This window comes from Oncorhynchus gorbuscha, linkage group LG15 (assembly GCF_021184085.1).
Source record: "Oncorhynchus gorbuscha isolate QuinsamMale2020 ecotype Even-year linkage group LG15, OgorEven_v1.0, whole genome shotgun sequence".
Classification (NCBI taxonomy): Eukaryota; Metazoa; Chordata; class Actinopteri; order Salmoniformes; family Salmonidae; genus Oncorhynchus; species Oncorhynchus gorbuscha.
Window position 1 is genome coordinate 35,405,576 of NC_060187.1, and position 15,808 is coordinate 35,421,383.

At 43.8% G+C, this 15,808-nt stretch overlaps 5 non-coding genes across 5 annotated transcripts; all 5 read right to left on the bottom strand.

The window, feature by feature from the left end:
* Positions 1-5,229: 5,229 nt before the first annotated feature.
* Positions 5,230-5,302, bottom strand: trnar-ccu. The gene has a single exon. It is a non-coding gene; the product is annotated as a tRNA-Arg (tRNA).
* Positions 5,303-7,166: 1,864 nt separating this feature from the next.
* trnar-ccu lies at positions 7,167-7,239 on the bottom strand. Its single transcript has one exon. It is a non-coding gene; the product is annotated as a tRNA-Arg (tRNA).
* Positions 7,240-8,292: 1,053 nt separating this feature from the next.
* trnar-ccu lies at positions 8,293-8,365 on the bottom strand. Its single transcript has one exon. It is a non-coding gene; the product is annotated as a tRNA-Arg (tRNA).
* A 5,469-nt stretch (positions 8,366-13,834) lies between these two features.
* On the bottom strand, positions 13,835-13,907 carry trnar-ccu. Its single transcript has one exon. It is a non-coding gene; the product is annotated as a tRNA-Arg (tRNA).
* Positions 13,908-15,503: 1,596 nt separating this feature from the next.
* Positions 15,504-15,576, bottom strand: trnar-ccu. The gene has a single exon. It is a non-coding gene; the product is annotated as a tRNA-Arg (tRNA).
* Between the last annotated feature and the right edge of the window lie 232 nt (positions 15,577-15,808).

Genomic DNA, 15,808 nt, shown 5'->3' on the forward strand with positions numbered 1-15,808 from the left:
AGTGTCTTAGGCCACTGGGGTACTGTGTAAACAGTATGACCAATACGAACTGTTGGAAGAGGTAAAAAAAATGTATATTGGCACTGAGACATGCCCATGAAACGACACATTTTTTAAAAATTTTGTTCGCACTTAAAATCTAAAAGAAACTGTTTAGCAGAGGATGGTTTCGATCCATCGACCTCTGGGTTATGGGCCCAGCACGCTTCCGCTGCGCCACTCTGCTCTCAGCCACTTAAGAAAAGACTAGAACTCACAATCCATGGCTTAGGAGGCCAGTGTCTTAGGCCACTGGGGTACTGTGTAAACAGTATGACCAATACGAACTGTTGGAAGAGGTAAAAAAAATGTATATTGGCACTGAGACATGCCCATGAAACGACACATTTTTAAAAAAAAAATTTTGTTTGCACTTAAAATCTAAAAAGAAACTGTTTAGCAGAGGATGGTTTCGATCCATCGACCTCTGGGTTATGGGCCCAGCACGCTTCCGCTGCGCCACTCTGCTCTCAGCCACTTAAGAAAAGACTAGAACTCACAATCCATGGCTTAGGAGGCCAGTGTCTTAGGCCACTGGGGTACTGTGTAAACAGTATGACCAATACGAACTGTTGGAAGAGGTCAAAAAAATGTATAATGGAACTGAGACATGCCCATGAAACGACACATTTTTAAAAAAATGTTGTTCGCACTTAAAATCTAAAAAGAAAATGTTTAGCAGAGGATGGTTTCATCCATCGACCTCTGGGTTATGGGCCCAGCACGCTTCCGCTGCGCCACTCTGCTCTCAGCACTTAAGAAAAGACTAGAACTCACAATCCATGGCTTAGGAGGCCAGTGTCTTAGGCCACTGGGGTACTGTGTAAACAGTATGACCAATACGAACTGTTGGAAGAGTAAAAAAAATGTATATTGGCACTGAGACATGCCCATGAAACGACACATTTTTTAAAAATTTTGTTTGCACTTAAAATCTAAAAAGAAACTGTTTAGCAGAGGATGGTTTCGATCCATCGACCTCTGGGTTATGGGCCCAGCACGCTTCCGCTGCGCCACTCTGCTCTCAGCCACTTAAGAAAAGACTAGAACTCACAATCCATGGCTTAGGAGGCCAGTGTCTTAGGCCACTGGGGTACTGTGTAAACAGTATGACCAATACGAACTGTTGGAAGAGGTTAAAAAAAATGTATATTGGCACTGAGACATGCCCATGAAACGACATTTTTTTAAATTTTGTTCGTACTTAAAATCTAAAAAGAAACTGTTCAGCAGAGGATGGTTTCGATCCATCGACCTCTGGGTTATGGGCCCAGCACGCTTCCGCTGCGCCACTCTGCTTCCTTCCACCCCAGATGGGACTTGAACCCACAATCCCTGGCTTAGGAGGCCAGTGTTATCCATTAGGCCACTGGGGCACTGTTTACCATCTGCAAACAGTACGAACTGATAGAAGCAGTAAAAACAATGTGTACTGGATAGCACTGAGAGACGCCCATGAAATTTAGCTTTCTCATTTCTGTTTGCGTTTCATTTTTAAAAACAAACAGTTTAGCAGAGGATGGTTTCAATCCATCGACCTCTGGGTTATGGGCCCAGCACGCTTCCGCTGCGCCACTCTGCTCTCAGCCACTTAAGAAAAGACTAGAACTCACAATCCATGGCTTAGGAGGCCAGTGTCTTAGGCCACTGGGGTACTGTGTAAACAGTATGACCAATACGAACTGTTGAAGAGGTAAAAAAATGTATAATGGAACTGAGACATGCCCATGAAACGACACATTTAAAAAAAATGTTGTTCGCACTTAAAATCTAAAAAGAAAATGTTTAGCAGAGGATGGTTTCGATCCATCGACCTCTGGGTTATGGGCCCAGCACGCTTCCGCTGCGCCACTCTGCTCTCAGCACTTAAGAAAAGACTAGAACTCACAATCCATGGCTTAGGAGGCCAGTGTCTTAGGCCACTGGGGTACTGTGTAAACAGTATGACCAATACGAACTGTTGGAAGAGGTAAAAAAAATGTATATTGGCACTGAGACATGCCCATGAAACGACACATTTTTTTATTTTTTTGTTTGCACTTAAAATCTAAAAAGAAACTGTTTAGCAGAGGATGGTTTCGATCCATCGACCTCTGGGTTATGGGCCCAGCACGCTTCCGCTGCGCCACTCTGCTCTCAGCCACTTAAGAAAAGACTAGAACTCACAATCCATGGCTTAGGAGGCCAGTGTCTTAGGCCACTGGGGTACTGTGTAAACAGTATGACCAATACGAACTGTTGGAAGAGGTCAAAAAAATGTATATTGGCACTGAGACATGCCCATGAAACGACACATTTTTAAAAAAAATTTGTTCGCACTTAAAATCTAAAAAGAAACTGAGCAGAGGATGGTTTCGATCCATCGACCTCTGGGTTATGGGCCCAGCACGCTTCCGCTGCGCCACTCTGCTTCCTTCCACCCCAGATGGGACTTGAACCCACAATCCCTGGTAAAAAAATTAAAGGCCAGTGCCTTATCCATTAGGCCACTGGGGCACTGTTTACCTCTGCAAAATACGAACTAAAAGTAAAAAAATGTGTTTAGCACTGAGAGGTAAAAAAATGAAATTGAGCATGCCCATTTCATTTCTGTTTGCGTTTCATTTTTAAAAACAAACAGTTTAGCAGAGGATGGTTTCGATCCATCGATCTCTGGGTTATGGGCCCAGCACGCTTCCGCTGCGCCACTCTGCTCTCAGCGACTTAAAAAAGACTAGAACTCACAATCCATGGCTTAGGAGGCCAGTGTCTTAGGCCACTGGGGTACTGTGTAAACAGTATGACCAATACGAACTGTTGGAAGAGGTAAAAAAATGTATATTGGCACTGAGACATGCCCATGAAACGACACATTTTTTAAAAAAATTTTTTGTTTGCACTTAAAATCTAAAAAGAAACTGTTTAGCAGAGGATGGTTTCGATCCATCGACCTCTGGGTTATGGGCCCAGCACGCTTCCGCTGCGCCACTCTGCTCTCAGCCACTTAAGAAAAGACTAGAACTCACAATCCATGGCTTAGGAGGCCAGTGTCTTAGGCCACTGGGGTACTGTGTAAACAGTATGACCAATACGAACTGTTGGAAGAGGTAAAAAAAAATGTATATTGGCACTGAGACATGCCCATGAAACGACACATTTTTTAAAAATTTTGTTTGCACTTAAAATCTAAAAAGAAACTGTTTAGCAGAGGATGGTTTCGATCCATCGACCTCTGGGTTATGGGCCCAGCACGCTTCCGCTGCGCCACTCTGCTCTCAGCCACTTAAGAAAAGACTAGAACTCACAATCCATGGCTTAGGAGGCCAGTGTCTTAGGCCACTGGGGTACTGTGTAAACAGTATGACCAATACGAACTGTTGGAAGAGGTAAAAAAAAATGTATAATGGAACTGAGACATGCCCATGAAACGACATTTTTTTAAAAAAATGTTGTTCGCACTTAAAATCTAAAAAGAAAATGTTTAGCAGAGGATGGTTTCGATCCATCGACCTCTGGGTTATGGGCCCAGCACGCTTCCGCTGCGCCACTCTGCTCTCAGCACTTAAGAAAAGACTAGAACTCACAATCCATGGCTTAGGAGGCCAGTGTCTTAGGCCACTGGGGTACTGTGTAAACAGTATGACCAATACGAACTGTTGGAAGAGGTAAAAAAAATGTATATTGGCACTGAGACATGCCCATGAAACGACACATTTTTTAAAAATTTTGTTTGCACTTAAAATCTAAAAAGAAACTGTTTAGCAGAGGATGGTTTCGATCCATCGACCTCTGGGTTATGGGCCCAGCACGCTTCCGCTGCGCCACTCTGCTCTCAGCCACTTAAGAAAAGACTAGAACTCACAATCCATGGCTTAGGAGGCCAGTGTCTTAGGCCACTGGGGTACTGTGTAAACAGTATGACCAATACGAACTGTTGGAAGAGGTAAAAAAAATGTATATGGAACTGAGACATGCCCATGAAACGACACATTTTAAAAAAAATTTTGTTGCACTTAAAATCTAAAAAGAAACTGTTTGCAGAGGATGGTTTCGATCCATCGACCTCTGGGTTATATTCCGCTGGCCACACTGATGGGACTTGAACCCACAATCCCTGGCTTAAAGGCCAGTGCCTTATCCATTAGGCCACTGGGGCACATGTTTACCTTCTGCAAACATACGAACTGATAGAAGCAGTAAAAACAATGTGTACTGGATAGCACTGAGAGACGCAAATGAAATTTAGCTTTCTCATTTCTGTTTGCGTTTCATTTTTAAAAACAAACAGTTTAGCAGAGGATGGTTTCGATCCATCGACCTCTGGGTTATGGGCCCAGCACGCTTCCGCTGCGCCACTCTGCTCTCAGCCACTTAAGAAAAGACTAGAACTCACAATCCATGGCTTAGGAGGCCAGTGTCTTAGGCCACTGGGGTACTGTGTAAACAGTATGACCAATACGAACTGTTGGAAGAGGTAAAAAAAATGTATAATGGAACTGAGACATGCCCATGAAACGACACATTTTTAAAAAATGTTGTTCGCACTTAAAATCTAAAAAGAAACTGTTTAGCAGAGGATGGTTTCGATCCATCGACCTCTGGGTTATGGGCCCAGCACGCTTCCGCTGCGCCACTCTGCTCTCAGCACTTAAGAAAAGACTAGAACTCACAATCCATGGCTTAGGAGGCCAGTGTCTTAGGCCACTAGGCCACTGGGGTACTGTGTAAACAGTATGACCAATACGAACTGTTGGAAGAGGTAAAAAAATGTATAATGGCACTGAGACATGCCCATGAAACGACACATTTTAAAAAATTTTTTTGTTTGCACTTAAAATCTAAAAAGAAACTGTTTAGCAGAGGATGGTTTCGATCCATCGACCTCTGGGTTATGGGCCCAGCACGCTTCCGCTGCGCCACTCTGCTCTCAGCCACTTAAGAAAAGACTAGAACTCACAATCCATGGCTTAGGAGGCCAGTGTCTTAGGCCACTGGGGTACTGTGTAAACAGTATGACCAATACGAACTGTTGGAAGAGGTAAAAAAAATGTATATTGGCACTGAGACATGCCCATGAAACGACACATTTTTAAAAAAATTTTGTTCGCACTTAAAATCTAAAAAGAAACTGTTTAGCAGAGGATGGTTTCGATCCATCGACCTCTGGGTTATGGGCCCAGCACGCTTCCGCTGCGCCACTCTGCTTCCTTCCACCCCAGATGGGACTTGAACCCACAATCCCTGGCTTAGGAGGCCAGTGCCTTATCCATTAGGCCACTGGGGCACTGTTTACCTGCTGCAAACAGTACGAACTGATAGAAGCAGTAAAAACAATGTGTACTGGATAGCACTGAGAGACGCAAATGAAAAGCTTTCTCATTTCTGTTTGCGTTTCAAAAAAAAACAGTTTAGCAGAGGATGGTTTCGATCCATCGACCTCTGGGTTATGGGCCCAGCACGCTTCCGCTGCGCCACTCTGCTCTCAGGCACTTAGAAAAAGACTAGAACTCACAATCCATGGCTTAGGAGGCCAGTGTCTTAGGCCACTGGGGTACTGTGTAAACAGTATGACCAATACGAACTGTTGGAAGAGGTAAAAAAATGTATATTGGCACTGAGACATGCCCATGAAACGACACATTTTTAAATTTTTTTGTTTGCACTTAAAATCTAAAAAAAACTGTTTAGCAGAGGATGGTTTCGATCCATGACCTCTGGGTTATGGGCCCAGCACGCTTCCGCTGCGCCACTCTGCTCTCAGCCACTTAAGAAAAGACTAGAACTCACAATCCATGGCTTAGGAGGCCAGTGTCTTAGGCCACTGGGGTACTGTGTAAACAGTATGACCAATACGAACTGTTGGAAGAGGTAAAAAAAATGTATATTGGCACTGAGACATGCCCATGAAACGACACATTTTTTAAATTTTTTTGTTTGCACTTAAAATCTAAAAAGAAACTGTTTAGCAGAGGATGGTTTCGATCCATCGACCTCTGGGTTATGGGCCCAGCACGCTTCCGCTGCGCCACTCTGCTCTCAGCCACTTAAGAAAAGACTAGAACTCACAATCCATGGCTTAGGAGGCCAGTGTCTTAGGCCACTGGGGTACTGTGTAAACAGTATGACCAATACGAACTGTTGGAAGAGGTAAAAAAAATGTATAATGGAACTGAGACATGCCCATGAAACGACACATTTTTAAAAATGTTGTTTCACTTAAAATCTAAAAAGAAACTGTTTAGCAGAGGATGGTTTCGATCCATCGACCTCTGGGTTATGGGCCCAGCACGCTTCCGCTGCGCCACTCTGCTCTCAGCACTTAAGAAAAGACTAGAACTCACAATCCATGGCTTAGGAGGCCAGTGTCTTAGGCCACTGGGGTACTGTGTAAACAGTATGACCAATACGAACTGTTGGAAGGGTCAAAAAAATGTATAATGGAACTGAGACATGCCCATGAAACGACATTTTAAAAAAAATGTTGTTCGCACTTAAAATCTAAAAAGAAACTGTTTAGCAGAGGATGGTTTCGATCCATCGACCTCTGGGTTATGGGCCCAGCACGCTTCCGCTGCGCCACTCTGCTCTCAGCCACTTAAGAAAAGACTAGAACTCACAATCCATGGCTTAGGAGGCCAGTGTCTTAGGCCACTGGGGTACTGTGTAAACAGTATGACCAATACGAACTGTTGGAAGAGGTAAAAAAAATGTATATTGGCACTGAGACATGCCCATGAAACGACACATTTTTTTAAAAATTTTGTTCGCACTTAAAATCTAAAAAGAAACTGTTTAGCAGAGGATGGTTTCGATCCATCGACCTCTGGGTTATGGGCCCAGCACGCTTCCGCTGCGCCACTCTGCTCTCAGCCACTTAAGAAAAGACTAGAACTCACAATCCATGGCTTAGGAGGCCAGTGTCTTAGGCCACTGGGGTACTGTGTAAACAGTATGACCAATACGAACTGTTGGAAGAGGTAAAAAAAATGTATATTGGCACTGAGACATGCCCATGAAACGACACATTTTAAAAAATTTTGTTCGCACTTAAAATCTAAAAAGAAACTGTTTAGCAGAGGATGGTTTCGATCCATCGACCTCTGGGTTATGGGCCCAGCACGCTTCCGCTGCGCCACTCTGCTTCCTTCCACCCCAGATGGGACTTGAACCCACAATCCCTGGCTTAGGAGGCCAGTGCCTTATCCATTAGGCCACTGGGGCACTGTTTACCTTCTGCAAACAGTACGAACTGATAGAAGCAGTAAAAACAATGTGTACTGGATAGCACTGAGAGACGCAAATGAAATTTAGCTTTCTCATTTCTGTTTGCGACACATTTTTCATTTTTAAAAACAAACAGTTTAGCAGAGGATGGTTTCAATCCATCGACCTCTGGGTTATGGGCCCAGCACGCTTCCGCTGCGCCACTCTGCTCTCAGCCACTTAAGAAAAGACTAGAACTCACAATCCATGGCTTAGGAGGCCAGTGTCTTAGGCCACTGGGGTACTGTGTAAACAGTATGACCAATACGAACTGTTGGAAGAGGTCAAAAAAATGTATAATGGAACTGAGACATGCCCATGAAACGACACATTTTTAAAAAAAATGTTGTTCGCACTTAAAATCTAAAAAGAAACTGTTTAGCAGAGGATGGTTTCGATCCATCGACCTCTGGGTTATGGGCCCAGCACGCTTCCGCTGCGCCACTCTGCTCTCAGCCACTTAAGAAAAGACTAGAACTCACAATCCATGGCTTAGGAGGCCAGTGTCTTAGGCCACTGGGGTACTGTGTAAACAGTATGACCAATACGAACTGTTGGAAGAGGTCAAAAAAATGTATATTGGCACTGAGACATGCCCATGAAACGACACATTTTTAAAAAAAATTTTGTTTGCACTTAAAATCTAAAAAGAAACTGTTTAGCAGAGGATGGTTTCGATCCATCGACCTCTGGGTTATGGGCCCAGCACGCTTCCGCTGCGCCACTCTGCTCTCAGCCACTTAAGAAAAGACTAGAACTCACAATCCATGGCTTAGGAGGCCAGTGTCTTAGGCCACTGGGGTACTGTGTAAACAGTATGACCAATACGAACTGTTGGAAGAGGTCAAAAAAATGTATAATGGAACTGAGACATGCCCATGAAACGACACATTTTTAAAAAAATGTTGTTCGCACTTAAAATCTAAAAAAACTGTTTAGCAGAGGATGGTTTCGATCCAACCTCTGGGTTATGGGCCCAGCACGCTTCCGCTGCGCCACTCTGCTCTCTTCCACCCCAGATGGGACTTGAACCCACAATCCCTGGCTTAGGAGGCCAGTGCCTTATCCATTAGGCCACTGGGGCACTGTTTACCTCTGCAAACAGTACAAACTGATAGAAGCAGTAAAAAAATGTGTACTTAGCACTGAGAGATGCAAATGAAATTTAGCTTTTCATTTCTGTTTGCGTTTCATTTTTAAAAACAAACAGTTTAGCAGAGGATGGTTTCGATCCATCGACCTCTGGGTTATGGGCCCAGCACGCTTCCGCTGCGCCACTCTGCTCTCAGCCACTTAAGAAAAGACTAGAACTCACAATCCATGGCTTAGGAGGCCAGTGTCTTAGGCCACTGGGGTACTGTGTAAACAGTATGACCAATACGAACTGTTGGAAGAGGTAAAAAAATGTATATTGGCACTGAGACATGCCCATGAAACGACACATTTTTTAAAAATTTTGTTCGCACTTAAAATCTAAAAAGAAACTGTTTAGCAGAGGATGGTTTCGATCCATCGACCTCTGGGTTATGGGCCCAGCACGCTTCCGCTGCGCCACTCTGCTCTCAGCCACTTAAGAAAAGACTAGAACTCACAATCCATGGCTTAGGAGGCCAGTGTCTTAGGCCACTGGGGTACTGTGTAAACAGTATGACCAATACGAACTGTTGGAAGAGGTAAAAAAAAAATGTATATTGGCACTGAGACATGCCCATGAAACGACACATTTTTTAAAAAAAATTTTGTTTGCACTTAAAATCTAAAAAGAAACTGTTTAGCAGAGGATGGTTTCGATCCATCGACCTCTGGGTTATGGGCCCAGCACGCTTCCGCTGCGCCACTCTGCTCTCAGCCACTTAAGAAAAGACTAGAACTCACAATCCATGGCTTAGGAGGCCAGTGTCTTAGGCCACTGGGGTACTGTGTAAACAGTATGACCAATACGAACTGTTGGAAGAGGTAAAAAAAATGTATAATGGAACTGAGACATGCCCATGAAACGACACATTTTTAAAAAAATGTTGTTCGCACTTAAAATCTAAAAAGAAACTGTTTAGCAGAGGATGGTTTCGATCCATCGACCTCTGGGTTATGGGCCCAGCACCAGCACGCCACTCTGCTCTCCGCTGCGCCACTCTGCTTTCAGCCACTTATGGAAAAGACTAGAACTCACAATCCATGGCTTAGGAGGCCAGTGTCTTATCCAAAAAAAATGTATTGGAACTAGGCCACTGGGGTACTGTGTAAACAGTATGACCAATACGAACTGTTGGAAGAGTAAAAAAAATGTTGGCACTGAGACATGCCCATGAAACGACATTTTTTAAAAAAATGTTGTTTGCACTTAAAATCTAAAAACAAACTGTTTAGCAGAGGATGGTTTCGATCCATCGACCTCTGGGTTATGGGCCCAGCACGCTTCCGCTGCGCCACTCTGCTCTCAGCACTTAAGAAAAGACTAGAACTCACAATCCATGGCTTAGGAGGCCAGTGTCTTAGGCCACTGGGGTACTGTGTAAACAGTATGACCAATACGAACTGTTGGAAGAGGTCAAAAAAATGTATATTAGCACTGAGACAAGCCCATGAAACGACACATTTAAAAAAAAATTTGTTCACACTTAAAATCTAAAAAGAAACTGTTTAGCAGAGGATGGTTTCGATCCAATTTTCCGCTGCGCCACTCTGCTCTAAAAGAAAAGACTAGAACTCACAATCCATTTAGGAGGCCAGAGGATGGTGAAATACGAACTGTTGGAAGAGGTAAAAAAATGTATATGGCACTGAGACATGCCCCAATCTGAACTTAAAATCTAAAAAGAAACTGTTTAGCAGAGGATGGCCCGATCCATCGACCTCTGGGTTATGGGCCCAGCACGCTTCCGCTGCGCCACTCTGCTCTCAGGCCACTTAAGAAAAGACTAGATCCATGGTCTTAAGAGGCCAGTGTCTTGGCCCTCTCTGAAAAACAATCCACAGTATGACCAACGAACTGTTGGAAGAGGTAAAAAAATGTATAATGGAACTGAGACATGCCCATGAAACGACACATTTTTAAAAATTTTTTTGCACTTAAAATCTAAAAAGAAACTGTTTAGCAGAGATGGTTTCGATCCATCGACCTCTGGGTTATGGGCCCAGCACGCTCCGCTGGCCACTCTGCTCTCAGCACTTAAGAAAAGGAGGCCAGTGTCTTAGGCCACTTACTGTGTAAACAGTATGACCAATACGAACTGTTGGAAGAGGTAAAAAAATGTATATTCACTGAGACATGCCCATGAAACACACACATTTTTTAAAAAATTTTGTTTGCACTTAAAATCTAAAAAGAAACTGTTTAGCAGAGGATGGTTTCGATCCATCGACCTCTGGGTTTGGGCCCAGCACGCTTCCGCTGCGCCACTCTGGCACTTGGAAAAGACTAGAACTCACAATCCATGGCTTAGGAGGCCAGTGTCTTAGGCCACTGGGGTACTGTGTAAACAGTATGACCAATACGAACTGTTGGAAGAGGTCAAAAAAATGTATAATGGAACTGAGACATGCCCATGAAACGACACATTTTTTAAAAAAAATTTTGTTTGCACTTAAAATCTAAAAAGAAACTGTTTGATCCATCGACCTAAAGCACTCTGCGCCACTCTGCTCTCAACTCACAATCCATGGCTTAGGAAAACTGTGTAAACAGTATGACCAATACGAACTGTTAAACTGTTTAGCAATCCATCGACCTGCTTCCGCTGCGCCACTCTGCTCTCAGGCACTTAGGAAAAGACTAGAACTCACAATCCATGGCTTAGGAGGCCAGTGTCTTAGGCCACTGGGGTACTGTGTAAACAGTAGAACTGTCACATGGCTGACACTAGAGAAACTGCAGAGGATGGCCAGTGTCTTAGGCCACTGGGGTACTGTGCACTTTTTTTAAAATCTAAAAGAAACAGATGGTTTCGATCCATCGACCTCCACTCTGCTCTCAGCCACTTAGGAAAAGACTGAACTCACTCTTAGGAGGCCAGTGTCTTAGGCCACTGGGGTACTGTTATGCCCATGGAAACTGTTTAGCAGAGGATGGTTTGATCCATCACTGAGCACGCTTCCGCTGCGCCACATGAACTCACCAGGCCACTGGGGTACTGTGTAAACAGTATGACCAATACGAACTGTTGGAAGAGGTAAAAAAAATGTATAAACTGAGACACACGACACATTTTTTAAAAAAATGTTGACTTCTTAAAACTACAACAATAACACTGACCTTTAGCAGAGGTCCTAAAATGGTTTAGCAGAGGATCGATGTCTGGGTTATGGGGACTCACAATCCATGGCTTGCCAGTGTCTTAGGCCACTGGGGTACTGTGTAAACAGTATGACCATCAACAACACGACACATTTTTGTTAAAACACTCTGGGTTATGGGCCCAGCACGCTTCCGCTGCGCCACTCTGCTCTCCACTTGAAACAAAAGACTAGAACTCACAATCCATGGCTTAGGAGGCCAGTGTCTTAGGCCACTGGGGTACTGTTGGAACGAACTGTTGGAAGAGGTCAAAAAAAATGAAACGACACATTTTTTTTAAAAAATGTTGTTTAAAATCTAAAAAGAAACTGTTTAGCAGAGGATGGTTTCAGATCCATCGACCTCTGGGTTATGGGCCCAGTCAAAAAATGTATAATGGAGGCCAGTGTCTTAGGCCACTGAGACATGCCCATGAAACTGAGACATGCACATTTTTAAAAAATTTTGTTTGCACTTAAAATCTAAAAAAAAAGACTAGAAACTGTTTAGCAGAGGATGGTCAATCCATACGATCCATCTCTGGGTTATGGGCCCAGCTGTTTAGCAGAGGATGGTTTCTGATCCATGAAACGGCTGCGCCACTCTGCTCTCAGCACTTAAGAAAAGACTAGAACTCACAATCCATGGCTTAGGAGGCCAGTGTCTTAGGCCACTGGGGTACTGTGTAAACAGTATGACCAATACGAACTGTTGGAAGAGGTCAAAAAAATGTATAATGGAACTGAGACATGCCCATGAAACGACACATTTTTAAAAAAAATGTTGTTCGCACTTAAAATCTAAAAAGAAACTGTTTAGCAGAGGATGGTTTCGATCCATCGACCTCTGGGTTATGGGCCCAGCACGCTTCCGCTGCGCCACTCTGCTCTCAGCCACTTAAGAAAAGACTAGAACTCACAATCCATGGCTTAGGAGGCCAGTGTCTTAGGCCACTGGGGTACTGTGTAAACAGTATGACCAATACGAACTGTTGGAAGAGGTAAAATAAATGTATATTGGCACTGAGACATGCCCATGAAACGACACATTTTTTAAATTTTTTGTTTGCACTTAAAATCTAAAAACTGTTTAGCAGAGGATGGTTTCGATCCATCGACCTCTGGGTTATGGGCCCAGCACGCTTCCGCTGCGCCACTCTGCTCTCAGGCACTTAGAAAAAGACTAGAACTCACAATCCATGGCTTAGGAGGCCAGTGTCTTAGGCCACTGGGGTACTGTGTAAACAGTATGACCAATACGAACTGTTGGAAGAGGTAAAAAAATGTATATTGGCACTGAGACATGCCCATGAAACGACACATTTTTAAAATTTTTTTTGTTTGCACTTAAAATCTAAAAAGAAACTGTTTAGCAGAGGATGGTTTCGATCCATCGACCTCTGGGTTATGGGCCCAGCACGCTTCCGCTGCGCCACTCTGCTCTCAGCCACTTAAGAAAAGACTAGAACTCACAATCCATGGCTTAGGAGGCCAGTGTCTTAGGCCACTGGGGTACTGTGTAAACAGTATGACCAATACGAACTGTTGGAAGAGGTCAAAAAAATGTATAATGGAACTGAGACATGCCCATGAAACGACACATTTTTTAAAAATGTTGTTCGCACTTAAAATCTAAAAAGAAACTGTTTAGCAGAGGATGGTTTCGATCCATCGACCTCTGGGTTATGGGCCCAGCACGCTTCCGCTGCGCCACTCTGCTCTCAGCCACTTAAGAAAAGACTAGAACTCACAATCCATGGCTTAGGAGGCCAGTGTCTTAGGCCACTGGGGTACTGTGTAAACAGTATGACCAATACGAACTGTTGGAAGAGGTAAAAAAATGTATATTGGCACTGAGACATGCCCATGAAACGACACATTTTTTAAATTTTTTGTTTGCACTTAAAATCTAAAAAGAAACTGTTTAGCAGAGGATGGTTTCGATCCATCGACCTCTGGGTTATGGGCCCAGCACGCTTCCGCTGCGCCACTCTGCTCTCAGCCACTTAAGAAAAGACTAGAACTCACAATCCATGGCTTAGGAGGCCAGTGTCTTAGGCCACTGGGGTACTGTGTAAACAGTAACCAATACGAACTGTTGGAAGAGGTAAAAAAAATGTATAATGGAACTGAGACATGCCCATGAAACGACACATTTTTAAAAAAAATGTTGTTCGCACTTAAAATCTAAAAAGAAACTGTTTAGCAGAGGATGGTTTCGATCCATCGACCTCTGGGTTATGGGCCCAGCACGCTTCCGCTGCGCCACTCTGCTTCCTTCCACCCCAGATGGGACTTGAACCCACAATCCCTGGCTTAGGAGGCCAGTGCCTTATCCATTAGGCCACTGGGGCACTGTTAAACTGCTGCAAAATACGAACTGTTAGAAGCAGTAAAAACAATGTGTATTAGCACTGAGAGACATGCAAATGAAATTTAGCTTTTCATTTCTGTTTTGTTTCATTTTTAAAAACAAACAGTTTAGCAGAGGATGGTTTCAATCCATCGACCTCTGGGTTATGGGCCCAGCACGCTTCCGCTGCGCCACTCTGCTCTCAGCCACTTAAGAAAAGACTAGAACTCACAATCCATGGCTTAGGAGGCCAGTGTCTTAGGCCACTGGGGTACTGTGTAAACAGTATGACCAATACGAACTGTTGGAAGAGGTAAAAAAATGTATATTGGCACTGAGACATGCCCATGAAACGACACATTTTTTTATATTTTTTGTTTGCACTTAAAATCTAAAAAGAAACTGTTTAGCAGAGGATGGTTTCGATCCATCGACCTCTGGGTTATGGGCCCAGCACGCTTCCGCTGCGCCACTCTGCTCTCAGCCACTTAAGAAAAGACTAGAACTCACAATCCATGGCTTAGGAGGCCAGTGTCTTAGGCCACTGGGGTACTGTGTAAACAGTATGACCAATACGAACTGTTGGAAGAGGTAAAAAAAATGTATATTGGCACTGAGACATGCCCATGAAACGACACATTTTAAAAAAATTTTTTTGTTTGCACTTAAAATCTAAAAAGAAACTGTTTAGCAGAGGATGGTTTCGATCCATCGACCTCTGGGTTATGGGCCAGCACGCTTCCGCTGCGCCACTCTGCTCTCAGCCACTTAAGAAAAGACTAGAACTCACAATCCATGGCTTAGGAGGCCAGTGTCTTAGGCCACTGGGGTACTGTGTAAACAGTATGACCAATACGAACTGTTGGAAGAGGTCAAAAAAATGTATAATGGAACTGAGACATGCCCATGAAACGACACATTTAAAAAAAATGTTGTTCGCACTTAAAATCTAAAAAGAAACTGTTTAGCAGAGGATGGTTTCGATCCATCGACCTCTGGGTTATGGGCCCAGCACGCTTCCGCTGCGCCACTCTGCTCTCAGCCACTTAAGAAAAGACTAGAACTCACAATCCATGGCTTAGGAGGCCAGTGTCTTAGGCCACTGGGGTACTGTGTAAACAGTATGACCAATACGAACTGTTGGAAGAGGTAAAAAAAATGTATAATGGAACTGAGACATGCCCATGAAACGACACATTTTTTAAAAAAATGTTGTTGCACTTAAAATCTAAAAAGAAACTGTTTAGCAGAGGATGGTTTCGATCCATCGACCTCTGGGTTATGGGCCCAGCACGCTTCCGCTGCGCCACTCTGCTCTCAGCACTTAAGAAAAGACTAGAACTCACAATCCATGGCTTAGGAGGCCAGTGTCTTAGGCCACTGGGGTACTGTGTAAACAGTATGACCAATACGAACTGTTGGAAGAGGTAAAAAAATGTATATTGGAACTGAGACATGCCCATGAAACGACACATTTTAAAAAAAATTTTGTTGCACTTAAAATCTAAAAAGAAACTGTTTAGCAGAGGATGGTTTCGATCCATCGACCTCTGGGTTATGGGCCCAGCACGCTTCCGCTGCGCCACTCTGCTCCTTCCACCCCAGATGGGACTTGAACTCACAATCCCTGGCTTAGGAGGCCAGTGCCTTATCCATTAGGCCACTGGGGCACTGTTAAACCTGCTGCAAACAGTACGAACTGATAGAAGCAGTAAAAAAATGTGTACTGGATAGCACTGAGAGACAAATGAAATTTAGCTTTCTCATTTCTGTTTGCGTTTCATTTTTAAAAACAAACAGTTTAGCAGAGGATGGTTTCGATCCATCGACCTCTGGGTTATGGGCCCAGCACGCTTCCGCTGCGCCACTCTGCTCTCAGCCACTTAAGAAAAGACTAGAACT